This window comes from Lathyrus oleraceus, chromosome 3 (assembly GCF_024323335.1).
Source record: "Lathyrus oleraceus cultivar Zhongwan6 chromosome 3, CAAS_Psat_ZW6_1.0, whole genome shotgun sequence".
In the NCBI taxonomy this organism is placed as follows: Eukaryota; Viridiplantae; Streptophyta; class Magnoliopsida; order Fabales; family Fabaceae; genus Lathyrus; species Lathyrus oleraceus.
This window is the reverse complement of record NC_066581.1, coordinates 370786264-370808436: the sequence shown is the minus strand read 5'-3', so window position 1 is coordinate 370808436 and position 22173 is coordinate 370786264. Positions and strand designations below refer to the sequence as shown.

The window sequence follows — 22173 nt, the reverse complement described above, 5'->3', positions numbered from 1 at the left end:
ATAATGATTTGCCTTGTTTGAATTCTAAAAGCTTTTCATATCCAAAATCATTATGCAGGTTGATCAAACCCATTGAACATAATGATCCAACACCATCTCCCAATTTTGAGTTCCCTGTATTTGAGGCGGAAGAAGATGGTGTTGAAGAGATTCCTGACGAGATTACCCGTCTACTTGAGCATGAAGAGAAAATCATTCAGCCGCATCTTGAGAATCTGAAAACAGTCAACTTGGGGTCTGAGGATTGTGTTCGTGAAGTGAAGAGTGGGGTACTCCTTGAAGAATCTATTAAGAAGGGGTTGATTGAATTGCTATGAGAATACGTTGATGTCTTTTCTTGGTCATATGAAGACATGCCAGGTCTAGATACTGATATTGTGCAACATTTCTTACCTTTAAAGCCTGAGTGCGTGCCTGTGAAGCAGAAGCTCAGAAGAACTCATCCTGATATGGCAGTGAAGATCAAAGAAGAAGTTCAGAAGCAAATTGATGCGGGGTTTCTGGTGACTTCTACGTATCCTCAATGGGTGGCCAATATTGTGCCTGTGCCTAAGAAAGATGGAAAAGTCCGGATGTGTGTGGACTATAGAGACTTGAATAAAGCTAGTTCGAAAGATGATTTCCCTCTACCACATATTGATATGTTGGTAGACAATACAGCTAACTTCAATGTCTTCTCTTTTATGGATGGATTTTCCGAATATAACCAAATCAAGATGGCACCCGAGGATATGGAGAAGACAACATTCATCACACCTTGGGGAACATTCTGTTATCGAGTGATGCCCTTCGGTTTGAAGAACGCCGGAGCCACGTATCAACGAGCTATGACCACCTTGTTTCATGATATGATGCACAAGGAGATCGAGGTGTATGTTGACGATATGATTACGAAGTCAAGAACGGAAGTTGAACATGTAGAACACTTGTTGAAGCTTTTCCAGCGTTTGAGGAAGTATAAGCTTCGTCTGAATCCCAACAAGTGTACATTTGGAGTCCGTTCTGGCAAGTTATTGGGATTCATTGTTAGTGAAAGAGGTATTGAGGTTGATCCTGCAAAAGTCAAGGCAATACAAGAGATGCCTGCGCCCAAAACTGAGAAGCAAGTCCGAGGTTTTCTTGGCCGCTTGAATTATATTTCTAGATTCATATCCCACATGACTGCCACATGTGCGCCAATATTCAAGCTCCTCCAGAAAGATCAGTCCCATGATTGGACCGAGGATTGCCAGAAAGCTTTCGACAGTATTAAAGAGTATTTGTCTGAGCCTTTGATTCTGTCTTCGCCCGTGGAAGGGAGACCTTTGATTATGTACTTAACAGTTCTTGAAGACTCAATGGGTTGTGTCCTTGGTCAACAAGACGAATCAGGGAAGAAAGAATATGCTATCTACTACCTGAGCAAGAAGTTCACTGATTGTGAGTCTCGATACTCAATGCTTGAGAAGACATATTGTGCTTTGGCTTGGGCTGCTAAGCGCTTACGTCAGTATATGATAAATCATACGACTTGGTTGATATCCAGAATGGATCCAATCAAGTACATCTTCGAGAAGCCTGCTTTAACAGGGAGGATTTCCCGTTGGCAGATGTTGTTATCTGAGTCTGATATTGAGTACCGAGCTCAAAAGGCTATTAAAGGTAGTATCTTGGCTGACCACTTGGCACATCAGCCGATCGAGGATTATCAGTCAATTCAGTATGACTTCCCAGACGAGGAGATTCTGTATTTAAAGATGAAGGATTGCGATGAGCCTACACTCGATGAAGGGCCAAAGCCTGGTTCCAGATGGAGTATGGTGTTTGATGGCGCTGTAAATCAGTACGGAAATGGTATTGGGGTCGTGATTATTACTCCTCAGGGCACACATATTCCTTTTACAGCAAGGCTAACCTTCAAATGCACGAATAATATGGCTGAGTATGAGGCCTGTATTATGGGTTTAGAAGAGTGCATTGATTTAAGGATCAAGCATCTTGATGTATATGGTGATTCGGCCCTTGTTGTGAATCAGATTAAGGGTGAATGGGAAACGAATCAGCCTGGTCTCATTCCGTATAGAGATTATGCGAGGAGGATTTCAACGTTCTTTACTGAGGTTGACTTCCATCATATTCCTCGAGATGAGAATCGGATGGCAGATGCTCTTGCTACGCTAGCTTCGATGATTGTGGTAAAATTTTGGAATGAAGTCCCCAATATCACTGTAATGCGCTTGGACAGACCAACTCATGTATTTGCAGTAGAAGAGGTGAAAGATGATAAGCCATGGTATCACGATATCAAGTGCTTCCTTCAGAACCAGGTTTATCCGCCTGGGGCATCTGTAAAAGATAGGAAGACTTTGAGGAGATTATCAGGCAGTTTCTACCTCAATGGCAATGTGCTTTATAAGAGGAATTTTGACATGGTTCTGCTCAGATGCGTGGATAGACACGAAGCAGACCTGTTGATGACTGAGGTCCATGAGGGTTCATTTGGTACTCATTCCAATGGACATGCCATGGCTAGAAAGATGTTGAGAGCAGGCTACTATTGGCTGACAATGGAATCTGACTGTTGCAAATACGTGAAGAAATGCCATAAGTGTCAGATTTACGCGGATAAGATTCATATTCCTCCGACACTTCTGAATGTGATTTCATCACCATGGCCTTTTGTCGCATTACGCGAAAAACCGGCGGGAAAAAGGAACAACAGAGCCGCCACCGTGCGTTATTTATCCCAAAGGAGGGAAAGGAAATGCTCGAAGTAAACCTGGAAAGGAATGGTCTCGCGACCAGAGAAAGATGGGATCGGGAGTCGGTTATGCGAAGGGAAGGTATTAGCACCCCTACGCATCCGTCGTACTCGACGGGATCCACGCACAAAAGAATAGAAGAAAGGTTGCTAAAGACTGCTCACAAACTGCACAAGGCTGGAAACAAACACAGAAAGACAAAAGAAACGGGACTCGGCAGGATATCGCATCCTGGGCCTACGTAGTCTGTCAAGCACAGACATCAGAGTCGACGTAGTTCGGGACAGGGGAAACGTGCTCACTAGGATGTCGCATCCTATGCATACGTATCTTCTCTAACCAGAGAAGAATCAGAGCACTCGTAGCTCGGCTAACGCACGCCAAACAAAACACAAACAGGAAACCGACTGCCAATCGTTGGACTTACGTCAGACTCCACACAAACAGGCAAACCTGGAAACCGAATGCCAATCGCTGGACTTACATCAGACTCCGAACCAACAAACACACACAGGAAACCAACTGCCAATCGCTGGACTTATGTCAGACTCCAACAAGCAAACAAGACACAGGAAACCAACTGCCAATCGCTGGACTTACGTCAGTCTCCAACACAACACAAAGGGGGTGAAAAAGAAAAAAGGCGCCCGGAGAGATCAGCTCATCTCCTGCCTACGTACCTCATCTGGTATGAGGATCAGGGCGACGTAGTTCCCCTACACAGGGAAAGAACTTCTAACCTAACCAGAGACTGGGAAATGACAAACTAGAAGGGAGACTGACTCGAGCCTAATAGTTATCATGCAAATCCACCATGGTCCTAGGTTAAGGTTTCTATCTAACTTGCACAGGGAGAAAGCTATCCTAAACAGCACAAGCAAAGTCATACAAGCACAAAAAGCAAGCACACACACTATATGCACACAATGGGGCTCATACAAGGTTAGGCTGTGAGACACAAGCCAACTGGAATCGGGTGTAGTTAGCTCTTAACCCTAACATTGAGAGTTAGGGTGAAGCAGATGAAATGGGAAGTGAGGGTAAGACCTCACAACTCCTATCCCTGGCCTGGGAGAGCTTCAGACAAATGAAAGTGTGGGAGTTCAGAATGTAGGAACTCTTCTCCACATATGACTGACACAACAAAGATCTTGGGCTATTATCCACAATGCATCAACACAATGGTGTGAGCAGGGTGAATGACACAACTGAATAGCAGGAGATGGACTACACATCTCTTTTATCTGCCAATTGCCTCATAAGAGGACTTTTCCTGCTTGGCACAAAATTAAACATTCACAAGCATTGCCTCTTAAGGAGGGCTTCAGACAGGTGCTTGCCCACATAACAGGACAGGTCTTCCAGACTACATGAAGTCAGAGAAATCATACCTCAGTGGTTAAGCAACCAAGCAAAGCAAAAGCAAGTTCAAAATAACTCAAAGCAACTTAGGTACCTGTGAAGAATCTAAACTAATCAGTATACAGTTCAAATAAACAGACAGACAACAGTCAATCACACAATCAGACAGACAAGGCATTAGGCAACAATATGCAAGCCACAAGCCAATAGGCACAACACAAATGACTTGGCATCAACCTACAAAACAACACAAGGTTAGCCAACATCAATCAACTAATCAATCCAAATGAGTGAACCACTTCAACCATGGTAATGTGCTTCTTAACCTGAAATCCACAATCCAAACAGTGAGTCCAAACCACTAGGTCAAAGCCTAGGGTCAAAAGTAGGTCAAACATTCAAAACAGAACTTGAAATTTAACATGAATCAACTTCAATCACATCTTGAAACATTCCAAGAGGTCTCATATCAATATCATTAACCAAAAGCATTTCATGATCAATTGAAGTTCAAGGCAATATTAAAGCTCAAATGTGACCAACCAGAATGAAAAATCTCAATTAAATCACAACATCTATAACATGCATCACACAAAAAATCAGGAGCATAGGATATCATTTGGCATGGCAAACACATCATTCAAATTGGACAAGCAAAGGTGTGACACAAATTGTCACACCAACTTAACATGATCATAAAACAGAAATGACAATTGATAAAAATACCAAATCAACACCAAAATGTCAAGAAATATGTCTATTTATAGCATGCAAAATTTCACATCCATTGGATCAAAGACCAGCATTTCACAACATGATAACCAAGGCAAGGTCAAACATACATACATGTGCAAACTCCCTAGGGCAAATCAATTTTTATCCAGGCACAACTTTCCAATTGATGATCATAAAAAAATAGACAACATGAGGAACATAATGCAAAAAATTAGAGGTCATTTGGATCAATTTTCAATTTATGGTGATTTTTAGAAGTTGAGAAAATTTTGAAATGAAATGTGAAGCAAGCATGGCAAATATGAAGGAAACAGAGAAAATGCAAGGCGCTTGGAAATGTCCTGGCCAAGAATCGAACCGAGGGATAATTTGAAATCACCAGCGCGCCAACATCAAAACGGTAGCGTTTTGGACCTAACCCTAACCTGGCGCGCTATGCATGGCATTCAAAATCCGCAGCAAAACCACATGAACTCGTGGCTAAATCCGTAGGTATCCTATGCGTTTCCTAACTAAATTCGCAGGAAAACTGGAAATGCATGAACACGATGAAGATCATGAAGATCTTCATCTGAAAATTTCCAGATCCAACAAAATGTTCCAGAAATCAGTAAAACTTATATCAATCCACTCGCCATGCATCATACAACAAGGATTCAAGATTAATTTGCACTAAAACGCCATAACATGCTTGGATCGAAGGAATCAAATATCAACATCAAAACTTTAATCACATGTAACTTGCTCAAATCAGCACCAAATTACTCCATTCAAAGCTCAAATTTACCACCATTTAAAGATCTATACAACAGGCATAATGAATTTGTGAATTAAGGAGGTCGAAAAACCAACCTCTTGATGAATAGAATTGGATTCCCTTGCTTCCAAGCCTTACTACGCCTCAAATCTCTTCCAGTATGCTTCTTGAGATGAATGATGATGAATATGAGGCTCAAGGATGCACGAATCCAACTCCAGCTTCAACTGCCATGGATGCTCCAAGCTATGAACATGAACAATACAGCCACGATTTCTCTTGCTCACACGTCCAAAAGTGCTCAATTATCCTTCATGATGATGAATGGATCCATGGAAATTGATTGTGTTTGAAGAATTTTGAAAAAAAAGTGAGAGAAAAATTTGGAGATTTTGGTGATTCTAGATCTAGAATTGTTAATTCTCAGCAAAACAGTTATGATTAAGCATATATACTCCATGCTAATCATGTTTAAGAAGTGTTTAGGGCAAATGCAAATGTGATTAGTGAGCTTTGTGGTGTTTGTGCAAAAATGCATTTTCTACTCCATGCACCTCCATGCACGTGAACAGTGCATGCTCTGGCCCAAAATGCCTTAAAAATGATTCCATGCACACATTGAAATTGGTTTGGTATGCACATGTTCAATCAAAATGAGTTTATGAAATTTTTCCCCGAAAATCTTCATGAATGCACCAATGATCATGCAACGATATTTCATGCCAAGTGATAGTATGCTTGAAAAATACATGTTACAAGGATCAAAGTGCAAAAAGAACCACCCAAATTGGAGTTTTGGTTTGAAAGTTATGCTCATTTGAAGTTTAAACCACACTTTGCCATGATTGAACCATATCTCCTCAACCACACATGAGAAATCCATGATCTTGGACTTTTTGGAAATGGGAGAGAAAGATCTTCAACTTTCATGTTGGACAAAATTTCATTTGAAGCTTTCTTGATGATGTAATCTTGAGTTGAAGTTGGTCCAAAACCTTTCCATTTTTGGAAAGTTCAAATTACAAGTCACCTGCTATTTTTGGAAAGTCTTGATCTGACTTCAAATTCTTCAATGTTGATGTTTGAGATGTCAAATGAGACTTGTTTGAACATGAATGAGGCATCTCTAACCATTTCCCACCTCCAAATCCATAGAATTCATCAGTCCATGTGCAAATCATCTGAGGCCCTGTAATTTAGGGCCTCAGATGATTTGCACATGGACTGATGAATTCTGAGCCTTCAACACTTGGCCAAACCACTTCAAAGTGATCCTTGAATCATGTGAACTCATTGTTCCAACCCTAGGGCTTTGATCTCATGGAGAATGCTCTTGTTGCCTTGCATAGTTGAATCTTCTAACCAGTCTTGACTGATGACATGATGGACTATGCAATGACAATGCAATGTTAATGACCTAAAAATGAAAATGTATATACAAATGGGAGGTGAAAATTTGCGGTGCTACAGCTTTCTCCATGTGGGGAATTGACATGATTGGCATGATAGAGCCAAAAGCTTCCTACGGGCATAAATTTATTCTCGTAGCAATTGATTACTTCACCAAATGGGTTGAAGCGGCGTCATATGCAAATGTGACCAGGCAGGTGGTCGTGAAGTTTATCAAGAATCAACTCATATGCCGCTACGGTGTGCCAGATAAGATCATTACTGATAATGGATCTAACTTGAACAACAAAGTGATGAAAGAGTTGTGTAGTGAGTTCAAGATTGCACACCATAATTCTTCTCCTTATAGACCCAAGATGAATGGGGTTGTTGAAGCTGCTAATAACAATATCAAGAAGATTATCCAAAAGATGGTTGTCATGTATAAAGATTGGCATGAGATGCTGCCATTTGCTTTACACGGATATCGTACATCTGTCCGTACTTCAACAGGGGCAACCCCTTTTTCTCTTGTTTATGGCATGGAAGCCGTACTCCCAGTAGAGGTGGAAATCCCATCAATGAGAGTCTTGATGGAAGCCAAGTTGACTGATGCTGAATGGGTTCAGAGTCGTTATGACTAGCTGAATTTGATAGAAGAGAAGAGATTGACTGACATGTGCCATGGTCAGTTATATCAGCAAAGGATGAAGAAAGCTTTTGATAAGAAGCTCAAGCCTCGTGTGTTCCGAGAACGTGACCTTGTGCTCAAGAAAGTCTTGTCTTTCACGCCCGATTCCAGGGGCAAGTGGACTCCAAACTATGAAGGTCCATATGTTGTTAAGAGAGCCTTTTCAGGCGGTGCTTTGATACTTACAACTATGGATGGGGAGGATTTCACTCGTCCTGTGAACTCAGATGCAGTCAAGAAATACTTCGCCTAGAAAATAGAAACAGAATAGCTCGCTAAGTTGAAAACCCGAAAGGGCGACTTAGGCAAAAATGAGCGTCTCGGTGGATTGAAAACCCGAAAGGGCGGTCCAGGAAAAAGTTAGAGACATAAAAAATGAATATTTGTATCCCGCTAGATTGAGTACCTCACCCTGGGGTAATCTAGGCAAAAACTAGGGATTTGGCAAGTAACTGCATCCTGACGAGACTTTATTCTACAACTGTTATTCGTCGGAGGTTCTTGCTCATTCGTCATCAACCAAAGCTTCGAATACATCGAATTCAGAATTGGTGGAGAAATGGTCATTATGTTCATTGTAGCCCTTTTCCAATATATATCACCAATTTCAAACTTGTAAAGATCTATGGGGTCTTGCCATTTACAGACTACCATTCCATCAAATAAGTTTGAGCCTTTTATCCAATTATTTGCACTCTTATTTGTTTCTATTCAACAAATGTTTTGCATGCTTTAATTGAGAAAATATCATTGTTTTGAATAATCAAATTTTTCATAACTTGTTTTTAAACAAAGTGAACATTCACAATGACGAAAGGATGCTTAGGAGATCCTCAGTGCTCCCCCAAGGTTAGTATGATCCCTAACAGGGTAAGACATTTGTTCATATTCCTGGCATGCTGTATCTTCTTCCTCCGGAGCCTTTTGTGGTTTTCCTACTGGGTGGAGTGCTTGTTGAGATATTCACCACTCTCCCCTTCAGCGGGGTAGCAACCTTTTCTCCTCAGCAGACGTGATCCTCTTGGTGGGTACGGTACTTGGTGGTTGATCCCCAGAATCCCTTTATCCCTCGGATAGATTTCCCAGTAGAGTTGCTTATGTGGCAGATTCTACCTGTGCACTATACTCCTCTCCCCAGCTATGACTGATGGTTCATCCCTTGCGGAGGTCTTTGCTTCCTGGTATCTCTGATTCCCGGCAGATTGGATACTCTCTGATGATCTGGCTCTCTTGATATGTAGTACCGGATGCTTGTATTCCTGTGAAGCCTGTTTGTGTTAGAAATGTCTGTTTGTGTTAGAAATGTCTGTTTGTCAGCATTCATCATACATTAACCACACACATGTGTGCACCTAATTTTCGAACATTCGGATTTTCATATTGCATTTTTGACATATATCTTTTGTTTGTTATCCTCTGCTAGTTGATAATACATTCTCCAAGAAGATGTCGGTGGCTGATCCATCAATATAGAGAGTCAGCTCATTAAGCAGAAAGTGTTTATCTTTCCTTCCGCATTCCCCACTGAGTTATATCCTCGTGGACGATGGTTTGTTTTCGCTTCCTCCCAACACATATATTGGGATGGGTTCCCCTATTGAGTTATATCCTCACTAGGACGAGTCTCGATTCAGTTTGCCACTTTGGTTTGATCCTAAATTGGCTTCTTGTGACTATTTCCTATGCTTCCCCGTGGTATAAATGAATAATTGCTCAGTAATCGGTAATTATTCATCTTATCCCCGGCGGAGTCTGTGGTTTACTACCCTTATACCGGTAGTTGTAAACCCTTTTTCCCCCCTTTGCAGAGTTAACCTTTTTGTTCATCCTAAGTTGATGTCGGTTACTTTTCCGTGGTTTTCTACCCAGTATCCGGTAGATGTAATCCCCTCCTTGATGGTTATCATTATCCAATATTCGGTATTGATATTCCCTCCTTCTTTTGGATAATTACTCTGATTAAGCAAATTTATCCCCAGCAGGTCCTCTTTCATCTACCGGTTGCCGGTAATGTTTGTTGCTCCCTTTGATTGGTCATCATTATATACCTAGTTTTGGTATCCCGATGCCTTTCTCTTTGTCGGTCGATTTATCCTTTATTAACCCAGTAACCGGTTGTGGATAATCTTCCATGCGAGCGTATTATCTACGTTTTGACGGTAATAGATAATATATCTCATGCACTCTTTGGTCGAAGCCTTTTGTTCTTCCCCAGTTGAGTAAGATTCGTATCCCTGTTTTGGAATCGAATGTCCATCCCTTAATCGAGTTTTCTTTTTGCCCTCTTTTTGGATGATGAGTGTTTTGGGAATATTCCCCGATTCACGCTTTGGTCGGTCACCTATTATATGCCCAGCAACCGGTATCCCTGGTGTTCCTTCCTTCTGCTCCCTATTATGACATTTTGTCCCCTATGGAGTCATATTTTCCTGAGTCGAAATATACCTTTCTAGGTCTTCCTCAGATGATTTGGTTGATTGATATCTCTCACCCTTATACCTGTCTTAGATATTCATTCTTCCCGAGCATGTTGTTCTCCCACCCTTATACCGGTGTTCAGATCACATGTCTCTTTGAGTTTATTACCCAGTAACCGGTAATACCTCACCCCGTTGCTTCCCCCAGGAGAGTCCTTTTTGGATATCCCCAGTGAGGTCCCTTAGTGGATTATCCTCAGCTGAGTCCGAATTTTTATCCGAAGTATCCATTGTGGATAATGTTGCTGTGTTGGCATATTCCCCAACACATGCACCTTCGAGTCAGCTCGATGTTTTTCCATTGGATTTACTCCCTTTGGAATTCTGTTCCCCAAGCTTTGAGTCATGCCCTGCTCACGCATTTCTTTCTTATCTCCATTAGAGTCCCCAGAGTCTCTGTCCCATTTTATGAGCATATTACTCATATGGAATTTCAATTTCCTCCTGATCTTTACCTTTGTGGACAGATATCCCCACAGGGTGTTACCATTCTGCATACATTTGCATCATGAGGTCTCTTAGGGACCAAAATTCGTCTCTTTGTTATTATTTAAGCCCATTCTACCTCGTCGAAACGAAGATTTCAACCTTCACTTCTCCGGCTAGAATGACCTTAAATAGGGGCACCTGTAAGACCCCAATTTTGTCCCTAAGATCCCTCATGGCATCATAACATTTCATTTGCATAGCCTCAAGGATCATTAGCATCTTGGTTCCCTTTGCCTTTGGGTGGGACCTCCTGTGAGTTGGTTTGAGATCACCAAGTATGCTTGAAGTGTATATCATTGCTTTTCTCATTTTTTTACTAACCAAAAGCATAAAAATATGTCACTAACATCTTGTGTTTGTAGCTTGAGCAATCACTAAGTCAAAAGCTTCAAGAAGATCATTGGTACAAAGACATGGTCAAGGAGAGATGAAAACAAGCATGGTAATGGTTCCCAAAGCTCTCATCCATCAAATATGCCTCCCTAGTACCTCAATGCATCATTTTGATCAAGCAAGTCAAAGGGTTTGAGGTCTTGTTCTTCAAGGAAACCCTAATTCATCTGTGCACCACAATGCCTTGCTCATGAAGCAACATCAACCCATGGTCAAATATAATCAAGGGAAGTTCTTTAACTCTTCATTTCATGCATATTTGAACTTATTTGAGTGTCCTAAATCACCAATTCATCAAGATATGATGCATGGACTTGAGAAGTTGATCAGTCAATTCATCTAACTATTTTGAAATGCACTAAGACCTAACTTTTTATGTGTTGGTTAAATGGAGATCGTTCCCAAAGAAAAAATGTTCTTAAGGACAATATGAACAACTTACATGTTCATCAAAAATTGATTTGAAGCTTGGAAGACCATCTGCCATTCCAATACATTATAGGTCATTTTGACTGAAACCCTAATTTTGGGTCAACTTCCCAAGGACATAACTCATTCATTGTTTATGATTTTGAGGAGGGATCAAATTCATTGGAAAGTGTAAGATGTCTACTTCAAAAGTTATGTTGAATAAAATTTCAAAATCTCAAAGGAAATACATGTGATAATGCAAGACATTATAGGTCCTTTTGACCAAAGGCATTAAAAGTCAAAAAAGTCCAACTTCAAGTGCCCATAACTCTTTCATAAAAAATATAAATGATGGAAAGTTTAAGTCCATTTTGATTGTCTTGAAAAGATATACAACTTTTATGTTGGAGGTTTTTCCAGTTGAGGCTTGCATCATCAAAACAGAGGGGCTTGAAAATTGGCCAATTTTAGAAACCTTGCCTTGACATGTCATACACCTTGCACTTTAAACTCAAATTTCATAAATTTCCACACTTCAAATGAGTTTTTGTCCAACATAAAATTTGTTCCTTATACAAAGACATTTCCATCCATTACCCATATGCCTATGTTTGGATTTTCTAAATGGTACTTTCGAAGAGATGTTTGTTTAGGTACAAATGAGGAATTCACTAGAAATCTTGGTACATAAGCAATTGCCTTGCAAGTCACACGTCCAATTCCATTTGGCTGATGCTCAGAATTCATTTGGCATTGTTTTTGGGCCTTGTGCATGATCACGCAAGCCCATGCAATGAAGCTTCACATGCCATGCATACGGATTGATCACAAGCTTCTTGCCACTTTCTCTATAAATAGAGACCTCATTCCATTCATTTCACACGCCTAATCCAACCTAAAATGCTGCAGAATTCTTTCCATAGCCATCACTAAAGAAGCAATTGCATTTCTCTCAAAATTTTTCAGATCTAAAATTCAACTTCATCTGGTTGAATTCTTAGATCTAATACTTCTAAACCTTCATCATTCATCTCATTGAACTTCTGTTTTAGCAAAGCAAGCAAGGCATCGTGCTCAAATCACCAGAACTCAAGCTTACATTCCAACTGGTATTTTCTTCGATTCTCATCATCCATGGACCTTTTTGCTTGGATCTAATGTTTTCTGAAGTCCTCACTTGAGAGGCAAGCAAGTGGTAGCTTCAATTTTGCTTTTCCTTGATCTGCCTCTTGCATACCTGAATCTTCCACCTCAGATTTCTCCATTTATAGGAATCTTGAGTGTGATTCAAGGTTACAGGGGTGATGTACATCACCCTAGCTTCATTTTGGTATAAAGATCGTGCACTTTCATTAAGGCTTGAAGACCTGCAAAATCGGCCGGAATCTGCAGGCTCACCGGAGAAGAAGGTGGCTCTGGTGGCCGCCTCTCTCCAGTTTGAATCCTGGCCGTGTGATCTATTTTCCAGATTCAATCAGGACCCTTGCTTGTTATGACTTTTATTTGTTTTCCATGTGTGTGCATTGACCGTGGATCACAGTGAGCGCGCGCCTCTGGATCCTTGGATCTGCCAGCTCAATTAATGAGCTCAGATCCAAGGGCTCTCGTTTTTTCCAATTTCTATTTTCTGTTTAAATTCCATTTTATTTTCTTAAAATCCATTTTATTTCAAAAATCAATATCTCTTTCATTTTTAATCCAAAAATTATGGGACCAATTGCATTATTTCTCAAATAAATTCTAGTTTCTATTTCTGATTTTTAATATTTTTTATTTTGTCATTTGATATTTTTTGTGAATTTTCTCTTTTCTGGTTTTTTTAATTCATTTTAAATAGTTTTTGATATTCAAAAAATACAAAAATATTTTCCTAACCTATTTGAGTGATGATGGATCTATGAAAAGTATTCTCATCAATTTTTGAATTGATTTGAGATTTATTTGAGATTTTAGTTCAATTAGGTTATTTTTATTCATTTTTAATTGATTAAAAATAGTTTCTGACTTTTAAAAATGCTGAAATTTTTTGTCAAACTTTGTTTGACCTTGTTGAACTTAGGATAAATTACTTGGACCTTTCAAGGTTGATTTGAAGTAATTTTGAAGTTTGACCTTTCCATTTTATTTTTAATTCAAGTTTAATTAAATATTTAAAAAATGCCAAAAATATTTTATTCATTTCTTGACTTCCAATCTTCATCTCACTTCTGTTTTTTGATTGTTTGACCTTGACTGTCAATGTTATTGGTCAACATATGAGGATTGGTATATGTCATTTCATTTAATGCATTTTAATTTTGCCATTTCCATTTCTCTTATCCATCTTCTCCTTCTTCCCCTTCAACTTCTTTTCTTCTTGATCAATGAGTTAAAGGTTGATAAGTTAGCATTAGTTAGGGAGATTTAATCTTCCTTGATTCAAATCTAATTCATCTTGATCAATTGATCAAGTGAATGGCTTTGCATTAAGGATAAGTTGTCTTCTAAATCATGCAAAAGGCTTAAACCAATACAAGATCAATTCTCATTTTCTTTTTTGGCATGGCAAGTTGTTAGAACTTGGTTCTCTAATCAAGACTTCTAACTTGTGTTGTTGCCTATATTATTATTGACCGGCCTCAGATAGTTGTGACTTCTACATAAGTCCAATTACAATTGCTTAACATAGCGATAAATTTGCCTTATGGCACACTAACTACTAACACCAACTATTGACAATTAACATTTACTTTATGCAATTTACTTTTATGCAATTTAATTTTCTTGCACATATTATCCATTTGCTTTTCTCTTTGCTCACTTGAGCACATGTTTATGTCAATGCCATTTGCCTTTTGCTCACTTGAGCACATAAATGTGTATATATTATTGTGCTTATGTTTTTGTATTGATTGTTGTGGACCAACTGTGCAAAGAAATGGACTTAGTTTCTAGGACTTTCCCTATGCAAAGAAATGGAGAATTGGACTTAGATTCTAGGACCTTCCTTATGCAAAATTGGAATAAATGGATCTTAATGATATAGATGGATTAGAAGGACCAAATCTCTAAACTCACTCTTGTCCATTCTTGTTTTAATTCATGGAACTTTTGATGTGTGTGCTTTTGTGCTAGGAGTTTCCATTTGAGCTTGATTGGAGGACCATTGACATGATCATCAAAGTGGAAGATACAAGATACATTGAGGATCTCTTAAGAGATTTGTTTGATTGCTTATGCTTTGTGGTTGCTTATTCCAAAGGATGGGAGCTACTTGGATCATCAATATGATCTCAAGAGAGGAACTCCTTGTGTGGTTTTGTTTCTTCATCCCTTCTCTTTTTGCTTTACTTAGGACTTAGCCCTTCTTCTTCTTCTCTCCACTCTAACCCAAGCCAAAACCTTTTGTGCAAACATTTAACCTTTGCTTTCAAACATTAGAAACCTAAGCCTTATGCTTTTGATTTTCAAACTTTCTTTTCATAATACTTATTTTGAATTGAATCTTTAAGTCAACTTTGACTATTTTGTACATACTTCTAATTGGTAAATATAACCCATTCAAATTTCTTTTTGTGGTTCCAATGGCCACTTCTTAATCAAAATATTTCATAAACTTTAGCTATTAGGTTTGAGTTATCCTGGTGGTAGATGTAATACTCACCTATATCCTTAATGATGGACAATGAGTCTTCCATGCTTATTATAGGGTTAACCCCTCACTAGCATGTTGAAGCTATCCTCACATGGTGGATTTGTGGTTTGGTTGAGTTTTCTCCCTTTGATAACAAAAGACCTTAAGGCTTTTGGACCAATCAATTCACCAACTTGTTTTGAGATTTTTACCCCGAACTACGAGGTTTTGATCCTAATCTCCTTTATAAGATGGTACGTAGGCAATGGATTCATCCATCCAAACACAAAATGTAAATAACTTGTATATTCTCTTCTCATCTCTTCAATCATGTTTGCACAAACAAATTTTCACAAAACAAACAACCTTTGCAACAAGTATGAAAAGGGCTTCCTAGGATGTTTTGGGTGCCTAACACCTTCCCATTGCATAACCAACCCCCTTACCCAGATCTCTGTTTCTCTTTTACTAGTTTTTGTTAAAACTTTTAGGTTTTTGTTCGCTTTCTAACCATTCCTTTGGATAAATAGAAGTGCGGTGACGACTCGACTTTGTATGATTTACCTTGGATTTAGTCAATATCTCTAATGGTAACGAATACCCCGCTACAGGAATATGCTAATATCATCTGAAAGTATCTGAAGGCGGGGTTATGTATAACATGAGACAGCTGCGTAGATGGATCTTGGCTTCCGCCACCCGATATATCACTCCAAAACTTCTCCACCTCCTTACCCAGAAAATATCCCATAGGTGTCTCCGGGATAGCATCAGGAGTGGTCTGGAAACCCAATAGGTCGCCGAACTTTTTCTGGCTGAAAGAGTACTCAACTCCAAAGAGCCTGAAAGCAGCATACCCATCTGGTCCAGAGTATGGGTCATAGTCGAATGAACTCAGGAACTCCAATGTCAGGTTCCTGTAGGTGTTACTCAAGTCATCAGCAAACTTGTCCCAATGAAGCTGGTGGCTAAGGAATCAGATACTTGGCTCGATACCCAGTGCCTCCATACAGTGCTGATCAGGATAACGTGTGGGTGCCATAGGGCGCTGATACAGAGTGATGTAGCTCTCTCTCTGAGCATTATCTCTATAGGCCACGTGCATGTCATCGAAATCCTGCATCCTGTAAAAGTTAAGAAAGTGATCCTGAAAATACAAACCATTCAAATTTTAGTCTCAATGCAAAATATGATAAAATAAAATAAAAACAAAATTAAATAAATGCGAAAAAGTAAAAATGAAAGAAAAACCATGGGTTGCCTCCCACGCAGCGCTTGTTTAATGTCATTAGCTTGACGATTAGAATTTATACACCTGTAGTAGTAGGAATTGGTGGATCAATCAGGGTGTGGCTTGAGTAGTATGCTGAAATGTCTCCTCCTTCGTAGAGCTTCAGTCTTTGTCCATTTATAATGAATGGACTACAGGTTTCGTTCTTGATTTCCACGGCTCCAGATCTCAGAATCTTGGATACTTCGAAAGGACCAGTCCATCTTGAACGTAGCTTTCCAGGGAAGAGTCGTAACCTAGAGTTGAAAAGGAGAACAGGATCGCCTATATTGAAGTTTTTCTTTACTATTCTTTTGTCGTGATAGGCTTTTGTCCTCTCTTTATATATTTTGCATTCTCGTAGGCCGATTGCCTAAGTTCTTCTAGTTTATGAATGTCTAGGGTACGCTTTTCTCCATCGGCTAGGTAGTCTAAATTCAAAGTTTTAATGGCCCAATAGGCCTTATGCTCTAATTCGAACGGTAAGTGACAGGATTTTCCATAAACTAGTTGATAAGGAGTAGTTCTGTAGGCCCATAATGCTTCTTGAAGCTTCTGAGACCAGTCTCTCCTAGAAATAGAAACAGTTTTCTCTAGGATTTGTTTTATCTCCCTATTAGATACTTCTACTTGGCCACTAGTTTGTGGATGGTATGGTGTTGCTACTCTATGCCTAACTCCATATTTTCTTAAAAGTTTGTCAAATATTCTCGATATAAAGTGTGATCCTCCATCGCTTATGACTAAACGTGGTGTTCCAAATCTAGGGAATATATAGTTTTTAAATAATTTGATTACTACCCTAGTGTCGTTTGTGGGTGCAGCTATAGCTTCAATCCACTTAGACACATAGTCTACAGCTACTAAGATATACCTGTTTCCTAAGGATGGTGGAAAAGGTCCCATGAAATCTATACCCCATACGTCAAAGAGTTCTACTTCCCGAATGTTTCTTAGAGGCATTTCATCACGCCTTGAAATGTTTCCAGTGCGTTGGCATCTATCACACTTGACAATGCAAGCATAGATATCACGCCACATGGTAGGCCAGAATAGGCCAGCTTGAAGAATCTTGGCGTATGTCTTAGAGGTGCTCGCATGTCAACCATAAGGTGCAGAATGACAATGCTTGATAATATTATTTACCTCTTCTTCTAGAACGCAACGGCGAAAAATGCCATCTTTACCCCTTTTGAAAAGGAGCGGTTCGTCCCAATAGAAGTCTCTCACATCGTGGAAGAATTTCCTCTTGCGGTGGTAGTCAAGATCAGGGGGTACTATATCAGCAGCTGGGTAATTAACGAAGTCTGCATACCAGGGTACCTTACTTATTGCTAAGGAATTTTTGTGGTGCTCATAAGGATCTAGGTTATTATCTTCAATGGTTTCTACTCTAGCTATCAGTCTATCATAGGCGAAATCATCATTTATGGGTACTAATTCTGGTTTTAGATGTTCTAGCCTAGAAAGGTGATAGGCTACTACATTTCAGTGCCTTTTTTATCTCTTATGTCTAAATCAAACTCTTGTAGTAATAGAATCCATCAAAGTAACCTGGGCTTGGCATCTTTTTTACTTAATAGGTAACGAATGGCAGCATGATCGGTGTAAACTATAATTTTTGCTCCTACTAGATAAGATCTAAATTTGTCTATAGCAAAAACTACAACGAGTAATTCTTTTTCAGTTGTTACGTAGTTAAGTTGGGCAGCATCTAGGGTTCTACTGGCATAATAAATGGCATGTAATTTTTTATCTTTCCTTTGTCCTAGAACGGCTCCAACTGCATAATCACTAGCATCACACATTATCTCAAAAGGTCCCGACCAATCAGGCGGTTTCATAATGGGTGCCGATACTAACGCTTGTTTTAAAAGATTAAATGCGTCATTACATTTTTCATCGAAAATGAATTCAACATCTTTCATTAAAAGTCCAATTAAAGGTTTAGTTATTTTGGAGAAGTCCTTAATAAAACACCGGTAGAATCCAGCGTGTCCAAGAAAGCTTCGGACTTCTCTGATGGTTTTTGGGGGTTTTAGGTTTTTTATAACTTCTATTTTAGCTTTATCTACCTCTATACCTTTTTCGGAAACTATATGTCCTAAAACTATTCCTTCGGTTACCATGAAATGACATTTTTCCCAGTTTAGCACGAGGTTCACCTCCACGCATCTCTCCAGGATTTTCTCAAGGTTAGCAAGACAATTATGGAAATCAAATCCGCAAACCGAGAAATCATCCATAAACACTTCCATGATACCGTCTAGGTAATCTACAAAGATTGACATCATGCAGCGTTGGAAAGTAGCTGGGGCGTTACAGAGGCCGAATGGCATTCGTCTGTAGGCAAAAGTTCCATAAGGGCATGTAAAGGTAGTTTTTTCTTGATCTTCGGGGTGGATAGGTATTTGGAAGAATCCAGAGTATCCATCTAGATAACAGAAGTAAGAGTGTCTGGCTAGACGCTCCAACATTTGGTCTATAAATGGTAAAGGGAAATGATCCTTCCTAGTTGCTTTATTTAATTTTCTATAATCTATACACATCAGCCATCCTCCTTCTAAACGTTTTGCTACATGTTCGCCTTTATCGTTTTGCACGACTGTGATGCCTCCATTTTTAGGTACTACATGCACAGGGCTTACCCACTTACTATCCGAGATCTGGTAGATTATACCTGCCTCAAGTAACTTAAGAACTTCCTTTTTAACGACATCACTCATTATAGGGTTTATTCTTCTCTGATGTTCCCTAGAGGGTTTTGAATCTTCTTCGAGCGAAATCCGATGCATGCATACGGATGGGCTTATACAGTTCATGTCAGAGATATTATATCCTAAGGCTGAGGGATATCTTCGTAAAACGTCTAAAAGTTGGTTCGTTTCCTCTTGGCTCAAGGTAGCACTAACTATAACTGGACGGTTCATCTTTTCATCGAGGAACTCATATCTCAGGTTCTTAGGCAGTTCCTTAAGTTCTAAGGTTAGTGTCTTAGGGCATGGCATAGGATCAGGGGTAAGGGATAAACATTCGTAAAGGTTATCATCGATGTAGGGTTTCTTAAAGTCATCATCTTCCCTTATGAGAGTTGATGGTAACTTAATTGTTTTTATAATTTCTTTTTGTTCTAATTCTCTAACACATTCATCAATGATATCTAAGGCATAACACGAGTCTCCCATCACAGGTGCCATAAGAAATTTCAAAAGTATAAATTCTATTTTCTCGTCACCTACCTCAAATGTCAACTTTCCTTTCTTGACATCTATTATGGCTCCTGCAGTCGATAAGAATGGTCTACCTAGAAGGATTGGTATATCATTGTCCTCTTTGATGTCCATGACAACAAAATCAGTAGGGATAAATAACTGACCTATCCTAACAGGAACATCTTCTAAAATGCCTATCGGATATTTAACAGATCTATCGGCTAACTGAAGTGACATCTTAGTGGGTTGTAATTCTCCTAAGTTTAACCTCTCACAAACTGCTAAAGGCATTAGGCTCACACTAGCTCCTAAGTCTAGAAAAGATTTTTCGATGACATGATTACCCAAAAGGCAAGGAATGGAGAAATTTCCAGGATCTTTGTCTTTCTTTGCTAATTTGTCCTCGGAAATAGCATTACATTCCAAAGGCTTCGAATCGTCAAGTCTACGTTTGTTGGTAAGGATGTTTTTGAGAAACTTTGCATAAGAAGGTATTTGGGTGATGGCTTCTGTGAAAGGGATTTCTACATGAAGTTTTTCTATAACTTTAATAAATTTTTGATACTGTTTATTGATCTGGGTCTGTTTGAGTCTTTGCGGATATGGTATAGGTGGTTTATATGGCGGGGGTGGTACGTAAGTTTTATCTTTAGGTTCTTCTCCTTTTTCTCGACCTTCCTGGTTTTCAGATTCCTCTGGTTTCTTTACTTCGTCCGGGGGCTTGGTACATTCCTTAGAAGTTTCGGGTTCACTCAATCTAGGGTTTGGTGGCTCATCATAAGCGTTCCCACTTCGTAGGGTAGTGACGTTGGCTTGTCCTCTCGGATTCTGTTGAGGTTGTCCAGGAAATTGTCCTCCAGGTGTAGTCTGAGGGGCTTTATTTAAAGCTACCTGAGAGATTTGGGTTTCAAGCATCTTGGTATGAGTAACTATTTGGTCAACCTTGGTTCCTAACTGGGTAATCAATTCGTTAACATGAATGTTTTGGTTCATGAACTCCTTGTTTTGTTGGGTTTGAGCGGTGATAAAATTTTCCATAATTTTCTCAAGGCTCGGCTTTGGTGGTACAGGTTGCATAGGTTGATTTGATCTAGGGGCTTGATAACTAGGTCTCGGAGGTGCATTATTTTGAATAGGGTTATTGTTTTTATAGGAGAAGTTCGGGTGATTCCTCCATCCAGGGTTATAGGTATTCGAGTATGGGTTCCCTTAGGTGTAGTTCACTTGCTCAGAATGGGTTTCGTTTAATAGACTGCATTCTGCGGATTGGTGTCCTTTGGTTCCACATATCTCATAATCCGACGAAACTGCGGCTACAGTATTCGGGTTTATGCACATATGCTCGACCTTAAGGGCTAATGCGTCCATTTTAGCTTGCATCATGTCTATAGAGCTCAGTTCATGCACTCCTCCTTGAGCTTCCTTCTTCTCAACTGTCGCTCGTTCGACTCCCCATGATTGATGGTTTTGAGCCATATCTTCGATGAGGGCACTAGCTTTAGGATAAGGTTTGTTCATCAGAGCACCGCCTGCGGCAGCGTCGATGGTCATCTTTGTGTTGTAATGAAGTCCATTATAGAAGGTTTGAATGATTAACCAATTTTCTAAACCATGATGTGGGCATTCTCGTAACAACTCTTTATATCTCTCCCAAGCTTCGAACATCGATTCTCCTTGGTTTTGGGTAAATCTAGTTATATGGTTTCGAAGAACGGCGGTTTTACTCGGGGGAAAATATCTAGCAAGAAAAACTCTTCTAAGGTTATCCCAAGTCGTAATGGAATTGGGTGGAAGGGAATCTAACCATGATAGGGCTTTATCTCTGAGGGAAAAAGGAAATAATCTTAAACGTATTGCCTCAGGAGAAGCTCCATTGGTTTTAAAAGTGTCTGCTAATTGAAGAAATATTTTTAAATGTTGGTTTGGGTTCTCAGTAGCGAGACCTGCGAATTGTCTCTATTGCACTAGTTGTAACAGGGATGGTTTAAGTTCAAAATTATTAGCTGGGATGGTTGGGTTTACTATACTAGAACTAGGTTCTTCATTGGATGGTTGAGCGAAATCTTTAAGAGGTCTTTGGTTTTGATCTTTGGCCATAGCTCTCTTAATTCTATGAAAGAATAAACGTGCGCGAGCGTAACGTTCAGGTTCCGCCAGAGGGTATACCAAGCTTAAACTTCCGGTGCTGCGAGTTCTTCGCATTGACCGGCGGGAAATAGCCTAAGTCTAAATGATATAACAACAGGAAAATGAAATTTGACGAAATTGGTCCCCGGCAACGGCTCCAAAAACTTGATGCGGTGTTTCGCAAGTATACGAACGCGTCAGAGTAATATAAAAGATCATCGAATCCACAGAGACCAAGTGTCAATCTATCGTTATCTATTGTTATGGTGTTTATCAAAGGCAATCAAAATAGGTGTTTTTGGAGTGTGCAATGAAAAGTAAAGTGTTGAATAAAGATTAATTAATAAAGACAGGGTCGAATGTAATTCACGTAATCAATTAATAATCCAAGTACTTGCTAATAGAGCTACTTATGGGCAATGTTTCCTACTTTGAAAAGAACTAATTTAACAGGAACTGTCGCTTTCACGTATTCAGAACCGAATTGTACTCCCTAATCAAACCCT

At 39.5% G+C, this 22173-nt stretch overlaps 1 non-coding gene across 1 annotated transcript; it reads left to right on the top strand.

Moving 5' to 3' along the window:
* The first annotated feature begins 21146 nt into the window (after positions 1–21146).
* Positions 21147–21253, top strand: LOC127133119 (small nucleolar RNA R71). The gene has a single exon (XR_007807113.1). It is a non-coding gene; the product is annotated as a small nucleolar RNA R71 (small nucleolar RNA).
* Positions 21254–22173: the final 920 nt, after the last annotated feature.